Here is a 27,826-nt window from a genome sequence, read left to right as displayed (position 1 = left end):
CTGTTTTGCTTTGTGTTTTCCCCCAAATTGGCATCTGGAGACTTTAAAGGACACACATCCATCTGAGTTCCATGTAGATAATTGGGAATTACCCAACATAATTGCTTTTATGCAAGGCTTCCTGCCCAAATGATTAGATATAAATGCTACTGATGAATCACTTGATACATGATATCAAATTCCAATCAGGCAAATTGAAAGGAAATTCAAGTGGGAAAATTATGGTTTCTTTCTGAAACCTTAGGACAAACACCAAAACACCCAGCGGTGATTCCAAAATCAAAGAGGAACATCATAAGGTGAAGACAGAGGAATGAAAATATTTCCCTACTTTAGCCCTGAAAAGCAAGAGAGAGGAAAGTAAAGCTCAGTCAATTCTTAGCCTGGAAGCAACATGTTTTATTCCAACCCCGAATTTTTTCTCTCAGTACATGCATTCCACGACTGGAGCTCAGAGAGATAGTGCATCACACTGACTTCCAAGTCTCAGTCCTCTCAGCCAAAGCTTAATGGCTGTTGAGAAGCCCATGGTGTCACCGCTGTCCTTGGTCCTGAACTCAGTGTCTCCATCCTCGTCCCCAGGGACAGGGTTGGTTCCCAAAGTGCCTTGATGGTACGACGTGCTGGGCTCCCAGAGAAGTGTCTAAATACAGATAGAACGAGTCCACAGTTCACCGGGTGCACATACCTCCACGAAAAACATACAAAAGCCAAATAATTCTTAAATCCTTTAAAATCTATATCTATGTCAGGTAAATATCAAGGTAAGCATCAACATAATTTGGAAGCCACATCCAAGATAAACGCTGTGTGCTTAACCTCCTCATCATCCTTCTATATCATATCAGATTTATACCCGTAAGATGGATCAAAATATCCTGAAGCCTTTCTGAAAAGAAAAACATGAGATTTTCTTAAAGACATTAAATACTGACACTAATAACATTTATAATAGGAAAGATACTGTGTAATACAAATATCTTAAACTATATTTGTTTGGAAATATTGCAAATAAATTTTTTTTATTTCTTTTTTTTTAAAATAAGACTCTACCAGTTTTATTGCCAGATATTAGCTTTCATGTACCCATCCCCTAGCTCTGTGAGATCATCGTATAGAATAATATGGCTATGAGGAACAGGAACTCTGCAGAAGGCTACCCACCTTCCAAGCCTGGCTCTGACATTTCTTAGCTGTGTGATCTTGGACTTTCCTGAATCTTCTCTTAGTTCTTTTATCTGCAAAATAGGGACAATAATAGCAATTCATAGGTTGTCATTAGGATCAAGTGAGTGATTTCAGAAAAGTGCTTAGAGCAATGCCAGGGACAGAGCATTTAATCATGTGTTAGAGGTAGTAGTGATCATAACGGTAGTAGTGGTGGTGGTGCTGGGGTTAGTAGTAGTAACGGCGTTATTACCATTCACATTAGCGTTCCTGTTTCCCATTCAAGACATCTTATCTTGCTGCTGGACCTTTGCCTCCGCTGCTGATACCACTTACACCGTCATAGTCTGCAGAGGTCGTTGTTCATATCCAGTGAATGCTTTGGGAATCCTTGTCTCTAGTCTGGGAGTAGGACATTTCCCATGTTGGTTTCTTTTTGAACATGGAAACAGGCTCCCTTTTCATTCTTTATTTACAAGTGAAGTCAAGTGACAAATTTTAACAGGCTATGCTGGAGGTCAGGACCCTAGATGGGGTTCAGAGTGAGAGGCTCACAGACCTGGGAGCCTCTTTCACTTGAACAATGATATCATTGCCCCATCACACACCCAACAGGATCTACTCCAGAAGTCTTCATGCTTCAGAGTCTAGACACAGACTCACCCCTAACCCCCAAGTGAAGAGATGCTTTTTACTTCACCTCTGTTTTATGTCCTTCTCCCAAGTCCCTCTTTCAAAATGACTGACAAAACAAGGTGCACCTGGGTGGCTCAGTTGGTTAAGGATCTGCCTTTGGCTCAGGTCATGACCCAAGGCCTTGGGATCGAGGCCTGCATCAGGTTCATGGCTCAGCACAGAGCCTGCTTCTCCCTCTCTTCCCTACTTGTGCTCTCTCTCACTATGTCTGTCTGTCTCTCAAATAAATAATAATAAAAATCTTTTTAAAAAATGACTGACAATAAAAACATCAAGTGTCCATGGGAAGCCTGACAGCAGAATGGTCTGACCCTACAGACACAAAAATACAAGTGACATTTCCTATTAAAACTCTCCAAATTTAGAAGAGATTCAGATAAAACTGGCAAAATGGGTCCATTTAGAAGAAAGGTATACTTCAATTTTCAAATGCTTACTACTTGGTATCCAAAATGGAGGACACAAAGGGGTTCAAATAATTCACAATGGTCCTCGTTACCTGAACTTACTACTGGAACCCTCACTATCCCATCTTAGAGACTGAATAGGTTTCAATAGCAAATGATAAACGCATTATAATAATAACATAGTTTAAAGTTGGTATATTTCTTAGAATCTGGATTTTTTTTCATTCTTATCTACATCTTCCTCATTAAGGTAGATCTACTTAATGAAGCTGGCATACTGTAATATAGAACTCTAGAAAAGAGAGCACACCAAAAAGAGAGAGAGGGGAAAAAAAAGAGAAGAAATATAAAAAAAAATAATAGGTCCCCAATGCTTGTTATCTTTAGTTAAATGAGCATAATTTTGGATTACTACTTCCTTGTAAATAAAAAGCTAAGCAAATATGGTATGTCCTGATACATGCTGTTCTTTCGAATGCCTGTTCTTAAGAGAAAAAAGATTAGAAACTTAACACCTGATGCCAAAAAATCCTTAATTAAAAAATCTTTCTTGGGGCACCTGGGCTCACTCAGTCGGTTGAGTGGCTGCCTTAGTCTTGCATCATGATCCCAGGGTCCTGGGATTGTGCCCAACCTTGGCCCCCTGCTCTGCAGGGAGCCTGCCACTCCCTCTCCCCCTGCCTGCCACTCCCCCTGCTTGTGGTCTCTCTCTCTGTGTCAAATAGGTGAGGAAAATCTAAAAAAAAAAAATCTTTCTAGTTCATTCTATTTTTCAGATTATATCTTTGATCAGCCTTTATCAAAATTAAGTTCTGGATTTATGCCATGTTTTGGATTCTTTCAATGTGATCATAAAAATACATTCATCTAAGAATGAATATGGAAGGGCCTCATTTTGCTGAAATTAGCTAAAACACACATCATTTAGAATATTTCTTAATAATTTTTCCAGCAGTTAAACAGTAGAACTAATGTATATTCATGTGTGCATGAGCCATGGGACAAGAATAATTAGTAGTACCAGCAGAAATCACGGACATTGCAAACCTTCTGCTCTTCCCTGAGCCACATGAGTTTTAGGACTCAGTCCTTTGAGTAAGTCGGTGGATTGGCCAGCTTAGATATAGTGAGTCAGATGAGAAATAAGGACTCAGATCCCTGGGAAGAAGCATAAACCCTGAGAACAGATGCCCACACAGATGGAGGAATAGGGGACAACCAGTGACCACAGTATTCAAAAGACTTTGGAGTTTCTTGGATACAATAAGCTAACTGAACACAACATTAGAAAAATAAGCAATGGAATAGAAGCATGGCATCTGTGTCACCAGAGGCAGATGATTTAACATACCCAACACTCATTTTCTCACCAATTAAGTAAGGAAGTTAGATGAATTGTAAATCTCTTTTTTAATTCCAAAAGTCAACAGTTTGGGGGCACCTGGGCGGCTCAGTGGTTGAGTGTCTGTCTTGGCTCAGGGCGTGATTCCGGGGTCCTGGGATCGAGTCCCACATCGGGCTCCCCGCAGGAAGCCTGGTTCTCCCTCTGCCTGTGTCTCTGCCTCTCTCTCTGTGTCTCTCATGAGTAAATAAATAAATATTTTTTAAAAATAAAATTCAACAGATTCAAATCACTTCCTTTTACTCGTTGGTACATAAAAACTGTCAACTATATCGATTAGTAGAGGAAAATAGTGAACTACAAGATAAAAAAAGCATTTACTTTTTTACTATCATGCTTTTACTATCATGCTGTGGGGGCATTTATGGCAATAATTTTCTATTATGTTTTAATCACATTATTTTTGAATTAGCAATTTCACATTAAGGATGAATTAAAAAAGACAATAGCTGACTCAGAGGCAAATGAGTAAGAGAAACTAAAAAGAATAAACAAATCTGTGTTTGTATTGCAACCTCCTCATAAGGCATTACAAAAATCCATAAATTATGAGTTGCTTTAACTTGAACCACTGACCTTTAGTTGTTGCCCATTTGGTGTTGATAAAAATTCTTCCATTTATAAATAAGCCACTATTTCTTGAAGCATCTTGCCATCGTGCTTCATTAGAATGGCATAGAAATAAAGGCAATTGATAAAAGGTTTTCATATAAAAATAAATATATAATATTTTTTAATTTCCCACAAATTCAATCTAAAGGTCTAAAGGTATAGTTTCAGGATCATAAAGATAAATGTGACATCAGTTTAGGTAGAAAAAAATAGACATCAGATCCATTTATTTGAACTTGATTTATTATGTAACCAATATGTTATTAACCTACTCATCTTCTTCCTGAGCTCATTGAATTTGTTTAAATTTGCACCATTTGAAGAACAAAGGCTAGTGTTCCCACTTTTATGATTTCTGTAGAATCATTTGTTCTCTGACTCTCATTTTGTCACAAATTAATGAGAGCAAGTTAGATTATACCAACTGTTGGTTTTCATTGGCCATATCCAAACTAGTCATACAGAATGTGGGCTCTTTATGGTACATTGCAGTAAAAAGAATTGTCTTTTTCTCCTTATTTTTTTAGTAGAAATTTACATATTATTACTTGAACTACCTTGACATTGTACTTTATGTTATTTAAACTGTTATCACTTTGGCATGCAGCCTTCTAAGCTGGTTGACTGATCCTACTACTTCATTTTTATGAATGTCAGGATATCATTTTGTTAAAGGAAATCTCATTTTTATTACCAGGGTCCAACGAATAAGTGCTTGCAAATGTGTTATGTGCAAGCCGTAGGTGCTAATAAAATTCATTTTCTGGAAGGAATGAAAGCACACATAATAAGTCATCGTTTCTTTACTGGTATTAGAGCATGAGCCACATACCCAAGCAAGGGAAGGGAACAAGGGATAGTAGGAAGGCCAGTAATTTCCTGGAAACTCAGAGTGCTCCCCTCAAAACAGAAGCAAAAGGGCAAGCGTTCTGAAAAGACAAATGTATTTCCACCAAGTGATTTTCCTCTGTTCTCTCTTCAGTGTCTTCATTACTTAATAAGTTCATTTTTCTTGATCACATTCTCTGATCTGATCTTTAGCATTCCTGCAGTGTTAATTTTAGAGGGACTTTAAGCAAAATGTTCAGATTTTCATATCAGCCTGGAAAGCCTCATTTTATGCTGTCACTAACTAAATGTCTACTATATATGTTTAGATCCCGAGAAGTTCATGGAGAAATTTTTGAACACGTCCTTCAGACAGGTTTGGGAAAATCAAGTTCCCATCCTTTGCTTGACCTCACTCGCAGCACCAGGCTTCTTCCACACATAGCTGCTTTTAAAAGTTGTGAATGTTTCTTTTAATCATGGCAACAGAATATTCTTTCCAAATACCCTTCTCTGACTTTGCTCCCAGAGAAAAAAAAAAAGGTGTCATGGTAGATGAAGCATAAAAAGAAAAACTCTTTTGAAAATTCTTCAAAAGCCAAATACCTCTTAGAAGTTTCATCTAAAGGTAAAGAAAAATAATTAGAGGTATAATACATCATTTTCTCCAATCATGCTCCTAATTAGCAAAGTCCTTTCCCCTCCGGTGCTACAAAAGGAGAAAACTCTATTAAGTATTTGTTGACACAGCATACTCTGATGGGAGCGGATCAGAAGTCACTCATGAATATCAGGAATATCAGATTTTTTAAAGATATTGTTGCCCATCCACAGAAAGGGGTAGATGAGGGCTGCATCATATTGCAGGACAGAAGAGGTGTTTCTGTCCTGCAATAGCACAGTCACAAGATTATTTCAGAGAGAAGCCTCTGATGGAATTTCAGCCATGCGTACGAGAAGGTGAACATAGTTAGATATCCGCTCACACATACAGTCATATACCTGTTCTGCAAACCACATCAAGTCTTTTCTCTCTGACCTTAGGGGCACACAGATCCCACTTTGTCTAATAAGTTAATTCAAAGCAGATGTGACAGTATCCTGGCAGCAGGATTTGGCAATGACCTGGGCAGAATTGAACTGCAAGATCCTCTGCATGCAGCTGCCACAGAAATGATGCGAATCCTAAGCCTACAGTACTGCTTAGCACGTCTGTCAGGCTCACTAGAATCTTACACCTTCCCACAAGGGTGGTCATCGCTGCATAATATTCCTATCAAAATTCCAATCGCGTTTTGTATAGAAAACTCTTAAAAGTCCTAAAATTAAAAAAAAAATCCTAAAATTTGTGTTGAAGACTAGAAGCCTCTGAAGAGGCCAAGCTGAGAAAAAAAAGAACAAAACTGGAAGTGGCACATTTCCTGATTTCAAACTATACTCCAAACCTATAATAATCAAAAGAATACAGTCCTGGCATAAAAATAGACACATGGACCGATGGAACAGAATTAAGATCCAAGAAATAAACCCCTGCATATACAGTCAACTAATATTTGACAAATAAGCCAAGAATACTCACTAGGGAAAGGATAGTCTCTTCAAAAAAAAAAAGTGGTGTTGGGAGAACTGGACAACCACATGAAAAAAATAAATAAATAAAAGTGGAACCCTATCTTGCACCACTCATAAAAAATAATTCAAAATGGACTAAGGACTAAACATAAGACCTGACATCATAAAACTCTGAGAAGAAAACCCAGAGGACAGCTCCTTGACATTCATCTCACCAATGATTTTTAGATATGACACCAAAAGAACAAGCAACAAAGAAAAAAATAAAGAAGTTGAATTACATCAGGCTAAAAAGCTTTTGTACTACAAAAGAAGCAATAAAATGAAAAAGCAACCTACAGGATGAGACAAAATACTTACAAGCCATAGATTTGGTAAGGGGCTAATATCCAAAAATTATAAAGAACTAACACAATTCAGTTGCAAAAAAACATTTTAAAAAGCAATTTTAAAATGGGCAGGGGGACCTGGGTGGCTCAGTTGGTTAAGTGACTGACTCTTGATTTTGGATGAGATCATGATCTCTAGGTCTTGAGATCTAGCCCAGCGTCAAGCCCCACCCACCCCCAACTTCATCTCAGGCTCCACACTGGGAGTGAGGCCAACTTAAGATGCCCTCTGCCCCTCCCCACCCCTCTTAAAATAAAATGGGCAGCAGAATTGAATAAACATTTTTTCTTCAAAGAGTGACCAACAGGAACATGAAAAGATGCTCAATATCTCTATTAGGAAAATGTCAATCAAAACCACAATGATACATCATCTCACACTTGTTAGAATGGCCGACATCAAAAGACCGATGATAATAAGTGTTGGCGAGGATGTGGAGAAAATCCTACACACTGTTGATGGGAATGTAAACTGATGCAGCCACCGTTCAAAACAGTATGGTAATTCCTCAAAAAAATTAAAAATAAATCTAATATCATTCAGTAATCCCGTTCCTGGGTATGTATCCAAAGGAAATGAAAACAGGATATTGAAAAGGTATCTGCATTCCTATGTTTATCGCAACATTTATTCACAATAGTCAAGATATGGATAGAAAATAAGTGTGCATCAACGGATGAAAGGATCAAGACAATATGGTACAGGTGTACAATGGGATAGCATTCATCCATGAGAAAGAAGGAAATCCTGTCATTTGTGACAACGCGATGAACCTTGAGGCATTGTGCTCAATGAAATAAGTCAGAGAAAGACCAACACTGTATGATAGCCCTTATATGTGGAACCTCAAGAAGATGATTTCATAGAAAAAGAGTGAAATAGTGATTACTGGGCTGGGGTTTGGGGGAGAAGGGGCAGGAATGCAAAGATATTGGTGAAAGGTACAGATTTCCAAACCTAAAATGAATCAGTTCTGGGGATCTATGCACAGCATCGTGATCACCAGGCAGTTAATGATATACCATATGACATACTTGGAAGTTGCTAAGAGAGTGATCTTAAACGTCCTCACCACAAAAGAGAACCGGTAATTATGTGAGATCACGGTGTTAGCTAACACTGTAATGGCAATCACATTACAATGTATGATTATATTAAACCAACACATGATACACCTTAAACTTACACAATGTCATACGTCAACTACATTTCAGTAGAGCTGGAAAAAATATTTCCAGCCGATTCAAATATTTTGAGCATAATTATTTCACCAACATCCATTATGAAAATTTTGTGACTTTCTAGGATTGATGAGAAAAAAAAGTTCGCTGGCACACTTTTATTCAGCCACCCCTGGAGACATCAGGGTTTAGTTTTTCAAGTGCTAATCAACCACTTCAGTATGTATTTCTGGTTAGAATACTATAAATGTCAATTAATTGATCCAAGAGATAGAGGATACTCTGTATGTGTTTGTGTACATCTGACTAAGCTAAAGTATCTCAAAATAAATCACATTCAATATAGTCATTTTCAGGGATTCAGAATGAATCTGATACTCAGCACAAATCATAGATCTGATCTGAGAGATATGAAATAAGTAAGGGTCGCCGAATTAGTCCCCTTTCCCCCAAAACCCACTACCCCAATTACTATATATGCCAAATGGGAATAATCAACAAACACTTATTCAATTGAAATAAATTGAATTGAATTGAATTGAATTAGGAAGAACCGAGTCTCCGCAGGCTCCAACAACAAAACAGCCAGCAACCACATGGAGCCTGATTTATTGTTGATATTGTTTATTGTCAAGGCTAAGACCCCAGAGTCAGGTTCAAATACGAGCTAAGGTATCCTATGGGGACTTGTGATGATAGCCCATATCCCAGGGCTCAGACTTTCCTTTAAATAAGATTTCAGTTTTATTTTTTAATTTAATTTTTAAATTTTATTTATTTATTCATGAGAGACACACAGAGAGAGGCAGAGTCACAGAGGGAGAAGAAGGTTCCATGCAGGGAGCCTGATGTGGGACTCGATCCCGGGTCTCTAGGATTACACCCCAGCCTGAAGGTGGCCCTAAACCTCTGAGCCATCTGGACTGCCCAAGATTTCAGTTTTTGAAAATGCCATCAAATATTTTATGTTTGTGAAAGCTTCAGATACCATCTATTTCTGTATTTCTTCTGCCATTTTTCCCTCTGCTCAAAAAAAAAAAAAAGTTTAAAAAGATTGCCGGTATCCTGCTAAGAAAAAAATATGTTTTTCAAAGAGGATAAAACTATTCACATTTGATAGCTCTTGCTCAAGAACTTGAAACAACCTCCTTCCAGAGCTCATTGGCTTTTGCTGCTGGTAGACAATCGAATGGTGACAGGTCCTTAGTGTTTTGCTTGGTGGGACATTTCTGCTTGCCTCCCCTCCCAAACTGTGTGACTCCTGGGAAACCTGCCAAACTTGAATGTTTCCTGCCAGATCTAATTGATTTTACAACCAACCTCCTCTTCATTGGAGCTCTATGTCTCACACCTGACTATTGAGAAGGGCCGCCGTTGAAGACAGAAGCATCTTTAGCTGCTCACAATCTGAAGGAAAAGAGATTCAATTCACCCCCATCCTCCTGGTATTTAGTAGCAAAAACAATTTATTTCAAAATCAACATTCACAGTGCATGGTGTTCAGTGTTGCTGTCCATAGTCAGACAAGGATCACCTAACAGTGCTATGCGAATCTGTAACCACACTGCAGATTTGTGCTGACACTAGCTTCTTTCCTACCTTGCTCGAAAAGATCACCTTTAACCCCACTTCAGCTCACATCATTCTCTACACAGAACACTAGCATTAAATAATAATAATAAATGAAATTATCGTCAAAATTATTCCTGTAAGCTTATCTATCCCCAAGCACACAAACTCTTTAAAACCAGAAGATTCACAATTGTACCCTTAGCACTTAGCACTGTGCTTAGCTTATTGTCAAAATCCTTGATGGGTCCAGGGGTCTTTGAATATTGTGCACTTATCCCTGTCACTGCTAGCAAGTTCTTGGTCCCTCAGATTCACCCCGTGACTCCATGGGCCCTAAGTATATAATATCCAAGCAGTGGGATGAATTCATCAGGAGCAGGAAAATAAGTGGTTTTTCTCTCTCTAGGATTTAAATCTCAGAGAAGATGAGCAGAACAAAAGGGGTGACTATTTCCAATGTTCTTGTTGAAACAGCAAGAACAAGTCTGGGTAGACTGGAAATGGTATGCGTTTGGTGCCAGGTTAAGAAAGGTGCCTGGCAACATGGAGCAAGAGGACCGGTAAGAGGAGGAACGGCACCCGAATGGACTTCGCTGAATGTAACATAATGTTTTGTGTTGGCTCTGGCAGTGAAGTACCATTAGGAAAAACTTGAAAGCAAAAGAAATAAAGAACCAATCTCAAAAACAAAATGGCAAGTGAAAAAAATGTAACAAAATAGGAATTCCCTGATCAAAACAGAAAACCATAAATCACTACAGCTAACACAGGCCAATTTTCCAAACTCTACTACTCTATGAATGCTAGATGGGCTGTTAGCCATCCAATTAATCATACTACAAATATGAAATGTGATAGATAGTTAGATAATCTACCATGACTTCAAAACACAAGGTGGAGTCTAGAGAACATTATGCCGAGTGAGGTAAATCAGTCAGAGAAAGGTGGATACCATATAATTTTTCTCATATGTGGAATTTAAGAAACAAAATAAATGAGCAAAGAAGAAAAAAAAGAGGGAGGGCAAACCAAGAAACAGATTCTTAAGTGTAGAGAACAAATGGATGGTTCCCAGAGGGGAGGTGGCGGGGGTAGAGGGGTAGATAGGTGAAATAGGCGATGGGGACGAAGGAGGGCACTTGTGATGAGCACTAAATGCTGTACGGAAGTGCTGAATCACAGTATTGTACACCTGAAATTGATATTACACTGTGTGTGAACTAACTTGAATTTAAATAAAAAAATTTAAAAAATAATTATTACATGGATCAGGAGAGGAAAGTTACTTGAAATTGAGCACTGTAATGGATCATGAACAAGGAAGTAAGCAACACCCAGCTGTGAGGTGGGGGCCTGATTTCATATTTTGATTTCACGTGGCTTCCTTTTCAGTTGTCAGCTGTCAAAGAATGAGATAAAAAGACGAAGGCTGACCCCTGTTAGCCCAATTTTGTTGTGCTGAAAGTCCAAAGAAGGAAAGAAAGCACAGTATTAAAAGGACAGAAAAAGAAGTATATGCCCAATTAAAAGAAGCTCTTTTGTTCAAAGACATAGGAGATAGCACTTAAAAAAATTTACTGTTTGCAAAACCACTTCCAATTCGAGGCATTCACATGTGATTTTCATTAACGTGTTGAGACCTAAACTTCGTGGCCATGCCAGCTAAGGAGATGGGAATTAGCCTTCCCTAAACCAGTTACAGCCTCACAGAGTGTAGACGTGTCAGATAAAATTCACGACAGTAATTTCGAATTTCAGATCAGGCGTGATTTTCTTTTCTTTTTTTTTTTTTTAGAATAAGTCTATCTTAAATATTTCATGGAGTACTCCTAGTCTAAAATTATTTGTTGTGTATCTAAAATTGAAACGTAATCACACACTCTTTGTTTTTATTCACTAAATCAGGCAACCCTACCTGTGTGTAAACCTACACCTGAATCCCTACACACAACAAAAATATCATGTAGCTTGTCATAAAACGACTGTAATTTTTTCTATAAAATTTTATATTTTTATATAAAATTATATAATTTTATTTTATAACTAAATAAATAAAATTACAGTCAAATGTTCTCATTCTGATAGATTATTCAGAGGTTAGTATGTTTTCCTGTCACTTGGAGCCAAAACTGAACCATGTATGTTGCCGGCGTTTTAAATTTCTAACAACAAATAATGTTAAAGAAGGAATCACAATGCTTGTCTCCCTTCAGTCCCTGAAGTCCTGGCCATGCTGTTTCCCTTGCTTTTAATAGTGGATCAGCAATGCAGCATAAAGTGCCTCATAAAGTTGTAAGGCAGGGAACGTGAGAAGGTACGCAGGGTAGTCCAAATTTAGGGAAAGAGACCAAAAAACTCACTAATCAAACCAAACAACTTTTTAATGAATTACTTTGAAAAATCAAAATTAATGCAAACACTTCACAATGAATAAAATATCAAAAATTTAAGTGAAGACAGAATCTGACCCCACATTTTAAGGATTTGGACCCACTTGCCTCTCCCTACCCCCAGCCCTGGTTCTTCACCTTCAAGACACTGATGGAGACCCACGTCCACCATGAAGCTTCTCCTTCCCACTCTGCTGGTAGTGGGAACTCTGTGCTCAGCTTCTGGGGTCCAGCCACACATGTGGTTATCTCCGTCAGCCCGACTAAGATTCCCTGAAACCAGCCCGAAGCCCCTCTCACATCAGCAGGCTGAGCGGGGCACAGCAGGGCCATCTCTAACGGGACCCCTCCTTCACTATAGCCAGGATAGAGAAGGACAGTTTTCTTTTTTCGAATCTGCGTTAAAATGCCCTATGGACAAGCACGGACTCCGGTGCTTTTAACTTTGGGTCGCTAAGACACATATAGCCTTTCAACTGGAAAGTGCTTCTTTCAATAGGGACATATGGGATGTTCGCAGACCCTCACTGCAGGTGCAGGCAGGTCCTCCTCTTGCATGGCGGTATGGACCACGTAAATAACTGCGCAAGGTGAAACCATGCGAAGTGATCTTACTAATTAATGGACAGAATTACAGTTGTTCCAAGACTTTCAAAAATCCTTGTCAAAATATTGAAACTTCCCTGTTGTTGGTTATAACAGAGTAAAATTAATATTTATTTAATACACTGTGGTTTAAAACATTAGAAACATGGAGAATTAAAATGTTTAGTTTTAAAAATATTTTATTTATTTATTCATGAAAGACACAGAGGGAGAAGCAGGCTCCCCACAGGGACCCCAATGTGGGACTCCATCCCAGGACCTCAGGGTCATGACCTGACCTGAGTCGAAAGCAGATGCTCAACCACTGAGCCACCCAGGTGCCCCTAATGTTTATTTCTTTGTTTAAAAAAAAAGAGCTTATCAAGAATAGTTTGCACAGCTCTTGCTTTTTCTTCATCATGTAATTTACAATATGATCGAGTGAGGGTTTTTTTTTTTTTTTTTCCCTATTTGGGCAAACTGTCATACTCTTTCATGTTTGGATCTGTTTGCAACATTTTTTCCTTTACATTTTCAATGTCGTGCGATATCTCTGAGAGTTCCTCTGCCGTGAAGTTTGCTAGCATCACTTCCTCTGAGACATCACCCTTTTCACCTCAACCGCTTTCCTCATTTGGGTGAGTAAATCTCCATCGCTAAGCTGTTCTCACCACCTCCCCCAGGGTCTCTCAACTGGTGGCCGCACCCGTGTTCCCATGATCAGCCAGTTCTAGAGCCGCTGGTGACTTTCCATGGGAATCTCACTGTCAATATTATCACTTTGTGTTTCTCCACTACGCTTTCATCTTTGTTGGCCAATTTCCTCTTCCTGCTATCTAGTGTTTGTGAAATGTCGTGTGGGTTTGTTACCGAAGTCAAAGAACAGCACAACTGCTTGCTTTGCTCCTGGTGTGCGGATCGGCCAATGCACAATGGCCAGTCACCAACAGGCTCTGTAAGAAAACACATGACCAGTCATTGATCAGGACACCCATCAGTTATTGATGTAGTGATCTGTGCAGTGAAGAGCTGGCCGTGAAATTTCTACTTTATGCAACCACACACGGTGATATACCGCGGTGACCGAGACGTAAGCCATATTGTCATTATCTAACTAAACGATGGCAACTGATACTCATGCATATTGGAACTCTGCAAAGTGAAGACTGCCCATATTCTAATCCTTCTCTTAATACTCCTTCTAGAATTAAAATAGAATTGTCTGTATATGGCCCAAGTTACATAACTGAATTTAGTAGGTTTTTCTCCTATTCCCATTCAAAGTGTATTTTATACCAAATATATTTTCTTAGTTTCTCCATCACTTTCCTCTTTGGAAATGATATACATTCTAATAAACTTGTCCCTACTGACAACTCAGAAAAAAATGGTAAAGAGGATTGCTAGGGCCCTGTCTCCCTCCCAGACATGTTCAGATTACTGTCTATCCCCTCTGCAACGATGCTGAGCCCACCCCCGTGCCCACCTCCTTGCAGAGATGAGGCCCTGAGACTTTCATAGCTTCTCCTGAAGTAAGGGTTCTGCACATGAACCATCAACTACACAGATGTAGCCATTGAGACTTGGAAGATGGAAGTCAGCACCAAGAGCCTCAGTGTGCCCATGCGTGGTCTTCTGTGGGGATAGCAGCAGGGAATTTTAAAGGTTCGGTGTCTAGTGCTGTGGGTGCCGAGGAGCAGGGACAGCAGTGGCAGTAGATTTCCACTGGAAGAGTCCCAGGTCTGGATGCCGCATATGTGCTTGGTATCTGGCACTCCTGGAAATTACATAAGTAGCCCTACACCCTCTAGTAAATTCCTTTCTGCTTTAACCACCTAGACTGGAAATTATTATCTGCAACAATCATCCTGAGAGATACAGGTGTTAATTTGCCAACTAGCTCAAATGGTAACACATAGCCACATGCTTTCTTTCCTGTGTAGGTTTTCTGGAAACAAAAACAATTTAAGTGAGAGAGAAATGATCTCGGACAAGTAAAAATTGTTTTACCTAAATGCAGTGAACTATGTATATATTCTATCTTTTGTTCTCCAAACTTCTTAAAATTAAATCAACGAGCTGGAAAATTCAGACATCTTTAAGTTCAAAGGTGTTTTGATTTTCCCAGGCTGATTAAAACTGGTTTCCAGTTCCTTCCATGATGATTCCCTCTTAATTCTACAACCCGTATCCTCCGTTAATGACAACTTTACAAAGCAAACAACTCAGGACAAAGGATGGAGGTGAAAGAGAAAACAATAAGCAATTGGCCACTTTATCCCTTCAAAAGAGAGGGGCCACAATTAGTTCCACAGAGAAGATAATAAATAAATAAATTTATTTACAAATGTTATGGGTGGGGCACCTGGGTGGCTCAGTGGGTTAAGCATCTGACGCTTGATTTTGGCACAGGTCATGATCTCAGGGTCCTGAGATCAAGCCCTGCAGTAGGCTCTGCACTCAGCAGGGAATCTGCTTGAGATAATCTCTCCCTCTCTCTCTGCCTCTCCCTCCCACATATTTGCATGTTCTCTCTCTCTCTCTCTCTCTCATTCAAAATAAATCTCTCTTAAAAATGTGGTGGAAACATTTATCTCCAATAAGAGGTTAGGTTTATTTATTTTTTTTTTTTACTCTAAAATGTTGAAAGCATCTTATTCTTCAGTAGTCTCCCTGAGGCCACGATTACCTAATGCTTAAAGTCCAAGTTAAGCAATGGAAAGACCTATGTTTTTATCCAAGTTTTGATACCAACTACCTCATGAGTGTCTACTTCCCAATGTACAAAACGAGGACAATGGTATAAGTGGCCTCCCAGATTTCTTCCAGTGCTAACTTGGTTTGTTTCTATGATGCCAAATGTAAGATTTATGAAGGCCAGAGCCAAAAAATGTCATCAGGACCATGAACTCATTGCGCATCTCCAATGGGAGAAAGTAGATACCGTCAGAACAGAAGCATTCAGTTCTTTGCAGAATTTCTAACTAATAAAATAGTTTATTCTGGGTCATAGATTTAATCATATTCTCTTTAACAAAGGCATGTTTTCAGCTAAATGAGTCATTTTTAACTAATATTTGGTGATCATTATCAAACACTGCCAACACTCTATGTATATGATGTCATTTGTCACAACCTCGGATGTGTTGTCCATTTCTTACACATTGAAACAACTGAAACAGACAAAGATAACTAAGCTGATGCAGGAAATAGATTTTCTGAGTAGAAATTCTGGGATCCAACCCTCACAATTAGACTCCAGAGTTCACATTGAACACCAATGCAAGATTCTTATCCCTCACGAATAATGATGTATGAAATAATACAGAAATAAGTAAATAAAAAATGCAGGTATAACCATAATTTTTAAAGATTTTTGACATGAAAGGTTAACATCTTTCAAATGCTTTAGAATAGAAGCTTTTATTTTTCTCTTTAAGACTCTATTAGAAAAAAAAAAAGACTCTATTAGAAGATGTAAAATGACTAAGTTGAACCAGATCATTTCTGATATTCCTCTTAGTTTTAAATATCTTTAGGAACAGAATCTTTAGCAGCCTTTCTTTGTTGATTTCCAAATTCTGTGACCCACCTCCTGTTAAAAAACACTTCATATCGAACATATTACCTTCTTGTCTTCATCTTATAGTCACTATCATGACCAAGATATGCCTTTCTTTCACATGATTGCAATCTTCAAATTCCCTGACCCTTGATTTTGACCCCTTCAAATTCCCAAGTGACATATAATCAGCCCTCTCTTTGAACACTACTTGTTTCCTCATTGTGCTGCCTGAACCATAGAAGCCATAGTAGTGAAAGTCACCCATGGCAAGCAACAAGATAGGAGCATGGCACCCTCCCACCATAGAGCTTTCTTTACGGCAGCCCTGGAATCCACCTTGGACTTTACGTGACAGAGCAGTAAGTTCTATCTGCTTTAAGCCACCATAATTTGAGATTTTCTGTCACATGTAGTTGAATTTAGCCTTAACTCTATAGACAAATATTTACTTATGTTTTTAAAATATTTACGTAGTATAAAATATTTTGCTGCAGAATAATAACATAGCTTGACAAGAAATATAAAACTATTTCACTCTTTTTCATGGCTGTATCTGTTCCATTAAAGAACCATGTATAGAGTGGGTACACCCATTCAATGCTCTTTAACCATTCCTCAACACTAACAGTTGTTTCCCAGTTTGGGCCGTTATGAACAAAAGCCCCAATCAACATCTTAGACCATGCCTCTTTTTACACATAGGAAAGCATTTCACTAACAATCATTCCCTGGTATAATTGCTGAGTCCAAAAGTATTTACTGTTCCATTCCTCATAGAAACTCCAGGTTGCCTTTGTAAGTATCTTCGTAGTGTATTCACCAACCAGTGGTATGCCATTTATGAGCAGATGTGATGTGTATCAATCAGATCTGGCATTTTAAAATTATATAGCCCCCCGAAAGCTTCTCTTTTAAAGACTAAAAATTCCCTGTACCTTTTCCTTTACTTCATGGCATAGGTTTCAGACTTTCCAGTGTCAAAGCAGCTCACAATGTAGTCATAACCTTTCAAACTATGCCAACCAAAACTGTTCATATTGCCACAAACCAAGAGTTGACAAACTTCCTTTAAAAAAAATAATAAAAGATTTTATTTATTTATTCCTGAGAGACACAGAGAGAGGCAGAGACACAGGCAGAGGGAGAAGTAGGCTCTCTGTGGAGGGGGAGCCCAATGTGGGACTCGATCCTAGGACCCTGGGATCACTCCCTGAGCCAAAAGCAAACACTCAACCACTGAGCCACCCAGGCATCCAGACAACCTTTCTTATGAAGATTCAGATAGTAAATACTTTAGGTTTTGTGGGCTAGAAGATTTCTGTTAAAACCAATCAACTCTGGGCCACCTGGGTGGCTGAGATAGAGTCCCCCATTGGGCTCCTTGCAAGGAGCCTGCTTCTCCCTCTGCCTGTGTCTCTGCCTCTCTCTCTGTCTCTCATGAATAAATAGTAAAAAAATGAATGTCTATGTTCCAATTAGTTTATTCGAGAAAACAGGCAGTTGGTCAGATTTGACTCATAAGCTATAGTTTGTTATAAACTATACTCTTACTATAATTTATCCTGATCCGAAAAACAATCTGATAGGTAGTAGGAATTAGGTGTGTCTAAAAGGAAAATAAATTTAATTTAGAGACTAGCATACAGGAGGTGCACACTAAATGTTTGTTGAATTAATAAGTAGGACAATTATGTATGAGGTCTGTGAATAATCCTACACCTAACAGAAAAGGAGAATGCATCTGAAAAAAAACACTGCAGGAGAAAAAATTAGTAAGAGAATATCTTCTCAGTGTTCTCACTAAGATGCAAGAATAGATGTGTTATATAAAACTGAAGTGGGAATTCATAGAAGAAAATATGCTGAGATGAATACAAAGATGAAGAGGAAGCTAGCTGAAGAAACTCAGAATGCAATCACAAAATGTGAGTCTACTTTCAGGGCAATAAAGTACAGAATTGAGATGCATTCTATCACAGAATTTTGCATTTTGTGATTACAAATGAGGTTGGTCCTTTACTTTCTAAATGAACGTATCTTTATAGGCTACCAAAGACTCATATTCACTCAAACAAGCGTAGATTGAGTGCCTACCGCACATCGCCCACGGAATAAGGAACTCTCCATCATTGTCTTATTGAATCACAGCAACAGTATGAATACAGTAGGGTTTTTAAATCATCAAATGAGAGCTGAAGGAAGCTCAGGTAACTGTACCAATGTCACAAAGCAACTGCACTACTTAGAGTAATGCTCACTGCTAAGAAAAAAAAAAAGGACTCAAAAGCCCTTTGGTGCCTATTAAAAACCACTTTATATTCTCTCATGATTTTTAAGTTGACTGGCAGGTTCTCCCTCTTCCCATAATGATTACTGAGGCTACCGTTGTCTGAAGACATGACTTGGCTGGCTCCTTGGCCTGCTGAAAATGTGGCCTGGCTATTGCCTGGGAAGTCAGCTGGAGCTATCACCCAGAGAGCCTCAGTTCTCCACGTGGAGTCTCCATGCTGCATGAGCTTCTCACGATAAGGTGTCTGGGTCCCAAGTAGCAGAAAGTAAAAGTACTAGACCTCTTGCATCCTGAGCTAGAACATCTTTTCCACTGCATGCAGTAAGTCAAAGCCAGCCAGCCAGATTCAAGGAGAAGAGAAATAAGCTCTGCCTCTGGAGGTAAGGAGTGACAAATGTGTGCCAAGAGTGAAGAATTTACTGGTGGCCACCTTTGGAGATAACTATCACGCAATAATTCATAACAATATATAAGCAAGAAATAAACATCTCACCTAAAAGACAGTCAAAAGTGAAAGGTTCCTGGCCATCAGGCAGCTCAGCTCCCCTCTGTGCAAATAATTCAGAAACCAAAGCCTTTCACAATTTACTGGCTCACAATCATTTTTATCAAGCAAAAGGAGGAAAGGAAACATGGAGAAGCCACCCTCACTTCTTAAAAGCCTCAGAGGAAGAGATATACACCTTTCCAATGGCAATCCATAATCGGTAATCATAACCAAACATGTACAGGGTTAGGAAATATTCTGAATCACTGACTGGACAGCCGTTCTGTCCCTCTTTGACTCCTTCACCCCCAAAACCAGCTTGGCTAATCATCTTTGCCAACACGAGTAAGGGGAAAAGCCAGAACCAGAGCCTAGATCTACATCATTCCAGAACACGTGCTGTCTCCATTGTGCCTAGAGGAAAAAGGAATGCCTACTGTAAAAACCTTGTGGGAGGAGGACAAATAAACTAAATAAAAAATATGCTGTCATAATTACTGCAATCATGATATACATTTGATCCTATACATTTAATATGGCATTAAAAAAAGGAGAGTGGCGTAAGATGAGGCTAGAGAAATAAAAAGCCAGATGGGGAGAAGATGCTATATGTGACGATGGAAAACCACTGAAGGATTTTAATAAAAGAATGGTAGGACAAGACTAGAAATGTCATCCTGGGGCACTTGGGTGGCTCAGTCAGTTAAGTGTCCAAGTCTTAGGTCATGATCTCAAGGCCGTGAGATCAAGCCCCACCTTGGGCCAAGCTCAGTGGGAAGTCTGCTGGAGATTCTCTCCTTCTCCCTCTGCCCCTCCCATGCTCACTCGATCTCATTCATAAATAAATAAATAAATAAATAAATAAATAAATAAATAAATAGTCCTTACAAGATATATCATTCTGCCCGTATGCTCCAACATAAAGATTGAACGATGGATCCTCGATGGAGCCTTCATTTCTTTCATCAGAACAAAAGTCATTTATCTGGGGGATAAAATCTTCTCATGAGAAGGATGTAAATGATCTCTGTTGTTGATGTCTTGTACTTCATTTTCATTTCTCTTATAACCTGTCTATGCTACCCTTTCCAAGATGGAGATCATTCTTAGTAGAAAAGGCAAAAGAAAATAGGACTTGAAAAGTGGTTTTGTGTGTGTGTTTTATAAAAAGACAGCTTGTTCTTTTTGTTTCGGGTGTAGCCTTAGATATCTTTTCAAGTATACATCACATTTTTTAACATTAATTCTGACTGAAAGGACCAAGTAAGGTACCACAAGGCTGTTGAGATAGGTTTGGAAGAGGAAGCTAATGGAGTGATAAAAATGTGAGGGGATATAACCACCGAATTCCACGTCACGTCTTTGGAAAGAATGAGGAAACTCATTATGTGAGGGAAGGGGATGAAACTAACCTTATCGTGGCGATCATTTCATAATATGTGTGTGTATCAAGCCATCACCTCGTATACCAGAAACTGACATATTTTACATGTTAATGATATCTCAGTAAAGCTGAAAAAAATGCAGAAACACTAAAGACTTTGTGGAGATTCATCTTATCTAAGCTGTGTTTTGAGAAGGTAACCGGAGCATGATTTGGTAAATAAGAGGATTGAAATTAAAGTGCGGTCTTCGTTTGGGCTGCTCTAATAGAACACCACAGACTGGATGGCTTATAAGCAACACCAATGTATTTCTCACAATTCTGAAAGCTGGAAGTCAAAGATCAAGGCCCTGCAGATTCAGTGTCTAGTGAGAGTGCGCTTCCTCCTTCATAAATGACATCTGCTCGCTGTGTCGTGCAAGGAGTGAGGTTGCTCTCAGAGGCTTCTTTTAGAAGAATATGAAGCCCGTGTACAAGGGTTCTGCCCTCATGACCATAATCACCTCCCAAATGGTCCACTTCCTAATATACTGGGAATTAGCTTCTGCCATATGAATTCTGAGGGGGACACAAACACTTAGCCTATAGTGGGCACCTAGAGCCCCAGTTACCAAGATATTAGTTAGACAGGTAGGAGACAGTGCGTGAAGGACTCACTAAGCAGTGGCAGAGGGGAGTGAAAAGAATCTGAGCGTTACAGGGGAAGTTGGGGAAATGGCACTCAACACTAGGGTTTCACCTCAATGAAACTCAAAGAATGGTAAGGCCGTGAACCCAGATAGGTCACACTCGAGTTTGGAAGAATTAGGGGGAAATTTCTTTTAACAATTTATTTGTGGGTTTTTTTAATATTTTATTTTTTTATTTATTCATGAGAGACACACAGAGAGAGGCAGAGGCACAGGCAGAGGGAGAAGCAGGCTCCATGCAGGGAGCCCGACACGGGACTCGATACCCGGGCCCTGGGATCATGACACCTTGAGCCAAAGGCAGAGGCCCAACCACAGAGCCACCCAGGGGTCTGTCCCTCTTTTAACAATTTGAAATAGAGGTTTTGATATGAAATCACTGTGGGAAATCAAAGAAAATATTATAAATTCACAGCTGGTGACCAGGAAAGAGATTGAGGTTACATAACTTTGAGGACAAGAATAGCTGGTTCTAGTTTCCTAGCTACTGGTTCCTAGAAACTGGTTTTTGGCACTATCCTCTAAGCATGAGTCAATAAAATTTCCCACATATATGGAATTTGTCTGCTTGAGATTTTAGGTATAGGGAGTGTGTGTGTGTGTGTGTGTGTGTGTGTGTGTTCTAGGATGGTGGGAGGGTATACATGTGCACGCACACACTCACGCACCTATGCATTTTTTTTTCTTGGCTAGTGTAAGAAAATAAACAAACCAGAAATAAAAATTATAAAAATTATTGACTCGGGATCCCTGGGTGGCGCAGTGGTTTGGCGCCTGCCTTTGGCCCGGGGCGCTATCCTGGAGACCTGGGATCGAATCCCACGTCGGGCTCCCGGCGCATGGAGCCTGCTTCTCCCTCTGCCTGTGTCTCTGCCTCTCTCTCTCTGTCACTGTGTGCCTATCATAAATAAATAAAAATTAAAAATATATATATATTTAAAAAAAATTATTGACTCAAAACTTTCCAACCTCCTAGATAACTACCCTGGGATCCTCAGTACAGTAACAACTGAATTGTTCATAGCAAGCAGAGTGTATTTTCCTTCACAGTAAAAATTGCCACCTAACAATTTCTTTTTCTATTGCTATCCCTCATTTACTTGGACTCCAAAGGATTAGTGCACAGCAGAAAGAGCGCATAGTTATTGTGTCTCTATCAAATTAACTTTTTATATCCCTCCGATCACAAATTCCTACAGATCAAGACTCTGACTACTACTACTGAGGAAAAAGTAGCTTTTGGACATGATCATAAAACTAAAATCTTTTAAGTTCTTATGAAATATGAAGTTAATAAAAGTCACATGAAATAATCCCCTGCATATAGAAATCTACTGATTTACATTTTAATGAAAACGGAGCAATACATAGAAAAAATAAACTTTAAAAAAAGCATATGAGAATAAATTCGTTTCGGAATACTGGCCTGGAGTTCTGAAAATTCCTCTGGTCTTTGAAAACACACACCCTCAGAAATTCTTCAGAGGCCCAGAATTCACAGACATACTTCACTCTTCCCATCCCTACCCCTTATCTCTCTTTTTTTAATCCTAATTTACAACATTTGTCAAGCCCAGATAGGATGAGAGTAATGTAAACAGGCAGCTATGGGCAGATTTTGTTGTAAAAATAGAAACTAAAGGCTTGGAGCTGTATCTGAGCCTCCTTTGCTTGGCAGTGATGTAGATGTTCAGACAGGACAAACTTTCACTGGAAGGTATGGCTATAAATAAAAATGTGCCAAGGAGAAAGTAACAAAATGGCACCTCTTTCCAGGTGAGCCCGCGGTGGATTGGATCCTTTCCTCCCCCCGTTAATCAGACTCCAGCTGGGCTTCCTAACGGCTACATGAAAGACATGCACGAAGCCCTCGTTATAACCTGGAGCAATACTCCTTACTATTAACATGAACTGACCCATTTTATAGGTAGTCCGGAATTCCAGGAATTTAACTTATAAGGAGAGGAATTTAAAGGCCATTCAGCTAGTAGTTGGTGCGATGAAGGACTGGGAGCTCCAACCAGGGCCTTCTACTGTCCCAGGACCCATCGCTGCCAACTCTGGTTCACACTGGGTAAGATACCGCCCTGCTCTGTGTTCTAGCACCTTCTGTCTCCCCCGTGGCAATAGTCATTTCAACTCATTTTTACTGGGTTAAAAAATCGTTCCGATAACTGACCTGTCAAGCGATTCTTAGGAGCATCCTTGGCTAAAAGAAATTATAAATCGTAAAGGATGAATAACGTTATGACTCTTTCTGGGGGAGGAGACCGCTCTACTCCACTGGAAATGTATGTGACCCATACATTTTAGGAACTAGAAAGCCAAGCGATGATGAATGGTGACAGAGGAAAGGAGAAGTGATATCAGAGGCTGATGGCAGATTAAGGCAGCAGAGTCAGGATGTGACCGAAAACTCACATTATCTAGATAAACAGCACACTGAACTAGCCCGACGCAGATGAGGAAGTTGTCTGAGAACAAGAGACCTTGCTTTGGCTTTCAGCCTGGGAGCTCTGAAAGTGATCTAAAGCCAGCTTCCTCCTCAGACTTTCAGGAGGCACACTCCCTTCCACCCCTTTTATGAGCAATTCAAATCTCATATCCTTTTTCAAATACAGAATTATGTGCAAATGTAGGTATTTCTTCATTTTAGAAATATAAGTAATATATTAAATGTAAAGTTTCAAACGATGCACGCTCCACTCCGATAGTGTGCTCTGCCCTTCTAGGGAGTCTTCTACAATCAGGTGGTCCGTGGCTGTGGCCCTCCCGGTGACTGCAGGTACTAATCGCATTGGCTGCTGCGCACTTCACGTTACCGGGGTAGGTAGATTGGATGCGAATTGGCAACTATAGATTCTGACTGGGGAGCCTCCCCCCTTGACACTGGCTTCCCTGTGTCGGAAACATCTCACCAAAAAAATATCCGACGCCATCACATACCCTTTTTCACGTTTTTTTTTTTTAATTGAAGTATAGTTGAATGTAATATAAATTAGTTTCAAGGGCACAACATCGTGATTTGACACTTGCATACATTATAACATACTCACCATACTAAGTTTACTTCTCATCTGGCACCAGAAAGTTAGTACAGTATTTTTGACTGTATTCCTTATCCTGTACTTTTTATCCCCGTGACTTATTTATCTTATAACTTTGTACACCTTAATCCTCTTCACCCCTTTGGCTGTCCCCCACTCACCTCCCCTCTTGCACCTAGTAATACAGTTGCAAGAACTAGTTTGTTCTTTATATTTATGGGTCTGTTTCTCTTTTTGGTGTTGGTTTGGTTTGTTTTGCTCTTTTAGTTTCCACGTATAAGTGAAATCATGTGATACTTGTCTTTCTCTGTCTGATTCATTTCACTTAGCGTAATATCCCCTAGGTTTATCTATGTTGTCACAAATGGCAAGATTTCATTCCTCTTATGGTTGATTAATATCCCATTGTCACCTCTTTTTCTTCCTGTTCTGTTTTCACTTTTTTGTTTTCTTTTTTCCCCTTTTTATACTGAAGTTGGGTTGATACACAATGTTACCTGAGCTTCAGGTGGACAACATAGTGACTTGGCACGTCTATGTTTGATGCTGTGCTCACCACAAATGGAGCCACCCTCTGTCACCACACAACACTCGTACAAGTCCATTGACTCTATTCCCTGTGCTCTACCTTTTATCTCCATGACTGATTCAGCATCTCCCACTCCCCTCCACCCATTTTGCCCACCGCCCCACTCTCCTCCGCTCTGGCAACCATCCGTTTGCTCTCTTGTACCATGTCTTCTTTATCTACTCGTCTATTAAGAGATACTTAAGCTGCTTCCATACATACGCAGTTTTAAAAACTCCATCTCCTTCCTGTTGCCTAAAGGATGAATTCCAAACGCGACATACCTTATACAGTCTTTCACAGCTGACCTCAACCTCACCTCCCATAGTTCTCACATCTTTCTCACAAACTCTAGCTTCCAACTAAAATGATGCCCCCTGTCCATCCATAACATCACCTATACCTTCATCTGTGTTTTCATCCCTAGTAGGAATAAAATCGACTTCTTTGCTCCTAGTGGCAAAACATATGTTTCTTTGTCATGTCCCTGCTCAAAGCTCGTATCTTTTGTTGGGGCCTCCACAACTACTCAAAGCAAAAACAACCACCCCGACCACTACGCCCACAATATCTATTTATAGCATGGTTACAAAGTTGAAACTGACTGTCACATGTCCTGGCATTCAGAGTCTAGGATCTCTCCATTTATTAGGTACAAGAGGAATACCAAGGTAAGAAAGACACATTCCTGTCATTAAGATGCTAAAAGGTTTGTACATAAATAATCATTAATTGAGGCAAAATAAGGATGCCCAAAAGTATAATCAACACATTATTGAAGTTCAAAGATAAATATAATTATATCTCACTGTGGGGATCAGAAAAAAACTTACAAGATCTTGAATTTGAAGTGAGCTGGAAGCTTAGGTCAAACTAGTCAAAGAGATTGGATTAAGGAGGAGAGGAAACGAGTCTGGAAAAAGTAGAATCGGCCTGGAGCATGGACAGGTTAGGGAAACAAGGCAGCAAACTTTCTATGAGGTGTTCCTCTCCAACGTGGTCATGCAGGCCTGACTGAGAAATGTATGTCTTGTTTCCATGGCAACCAGAAACCTTTAAAGGCTTTGGGGCAAGGAAATCTCAGGATCAGAGACTCCTTCAATGCAGGAAAAGGTCCCTGTGAAACTTTCAGGGATTGAGAAACTGTCTCTGCCAACTTTAGAAAGCAGAAGAAATAATTTGAGCACTGATTTATGTCGCTCGATTCAAATGAGTTTGGAGCTAACAAGAATAACTGTCCCCAAATGATTCCACAAGCTTCAGCAGAGACAGTATTAAGTAGAAAATTAAAATTTTATAAATCGTACTATTTGGCCATTAAAAATAGACAAAATGGCATATGTGCATGCTTGAATTAGGATAAACAGACTGTTGCTATATTATGTCAATACAAACTGTATATTGTGTCAGCAGAATTAAAAAGTTGGTGAAGTAAAATTAATTAATCAAACCAATTAACACCAAGTAAGTGAAGCAACTGGTACTATAACACTTTTGTTATTAAATTTTTTTGTTGTTGTTTTATTTTCGGCTGGAAAACATGGTTAAGGAGTCTCCTCACGCTCAGGGTGTCAGAAATATAGCCAAATCCAGAACAAGTTTACCTCCATATTTCTGCTTTAACAATTACAACCCCTAAATTAAACATTTATATTCAAAATAATGGTCCCAAATACTATTCTAGGTATTTTTATTATGCAGAAGTTAATGTGGTAGTTTATTGTCATAAATTTAAAAAATAATTCACTTCTCAAAAAGGGCAAAGTAATGACTTTTGAACCTGCTGGGAAAACAAATCTTCAGATAGAAAACAAGGATCAGACAGATGGACTTTATCAAAAAAGAAATAGAGGCCTGAGAGAATTATGACGATTTCTCGGTAACCAGGAAATACTTCAATTTTGCAAGTCTTAAACTGATCATTTGACTGATACCTACTAGCATGTACTTAGTCACGGTGGAAAACAACTTTTTCATTTGATTAATTTCACTTCAAGCCTTGACCAACCTGTTTTCGACAGTGACCACAGCTGCTTATGCTCACGAACAATCTAGAAATAAAGTTAATTCTCTGTCAGCTCTTTGAGTTATAAATATTAGTTTCTGCTATTTACAAGGGAAAAATGATTTTATTAAGTCATTGGTGCTGAAGAAGACAAGGCTAAATGCTATTCATTTTCCCTCGAATTCCAGGAACATATGTTAATCCTAAAACAGGATTAAACTAGCAAACTTAAAAGTTAGCAAAAAATTTTATATCACTTCACCCCCACTGAATTTTCTCTGGTTAATTAAGAAGGAAAAAGGAACCATTAAGGAAGACCAGGCATCTCCTAGAGGCATGACTTAGCAGCCACTGCATGCACGAATGCCATTAACTCAGGCAAGAGTTAGCAGAAAGTCATCTAAGGAGATATATATATGCATTCACACATAGACATATAAAAGCCATATAAATAGGCACTAAACCGCATACCCAGAAATTTAAAGAAGTCACGCACAACTGAAATGGCCAAAAATATATAACTTAATAGTGTCTCGGTGAGAGGTTGCTTTAGAACATCAGTTGGATCTCTCATGCCAGGATCCTCATCGAATCAATCCCCAAATGGATTGTTTAACATGAAATCATGCGGACAGAGCACGATGATTGAGAGCTGGATGAAAATTATCCAGGGTGTGGTGTACACAGCATTCAAGATCGGCTGCTATTTTGAATTCTAAATAATACGAATATTACCACAATGAACATTGCGATGTGGTTCTGAGGTTAATGACCTGTTGCCCAACGATGTCAGGTCCTTACCTGGGACAGGAGAGTATCATCGCATGGAGATCTTCTCCTTTTCACAGGGCCTGCCCCTCTCTGCATATTTCTCCGTCCTTCGCTCCTTCACACTAAATTGATCACTTCCTTGTATTAAACCAATATACTTACTGCAGGCTGTTATTATCTGTCAGAATAGCTCCAAGTCCAATTTTTTAAAATATATG

The 27,826-nt window shown here is 39.2% G+C and overlaps 1 long non-coding RNA gene across 1 annotated transcript; it reads right to left on the bottom strand.

Moving 5' to 3' along the window:
* Nucleotides 1-548: 548 nt before the first annotated feature.
* Nucleotides 549-27,826, bottom strand: LOC129509424 (uncharacterized). Its single transcript, XR_008664345.1, has 3 exons — nt 27,639-27,826; nt 1,165-1,238; nt 549-643 (listed from the first exon to the last, which is right to left on the bottom strand). It is a non-coding gene; the product is annotated as an uncharacterized LOC129509424 (long non-coding RNA).

This window comes from Nyctereutes procyonoides, unplaced genomic scaffold (assembly GCF_905146905.1).
Source record: "Nyctereutes procyonoides isolate TBG_1078 unplaced genomic scaffold, NYPRO_anot_genome, whole genome shotgun sequence".
NCBI lineage: Eukaryota > Metazoa > Chordata > Mammalia > Carnivora > Canidae > Nyctereutes > Nyctereutes procyonoides.
Note: the sequence above shows the minus strand (reverse complement) of the source record. Positions and strands in the feature narration are given on the sequence as shown.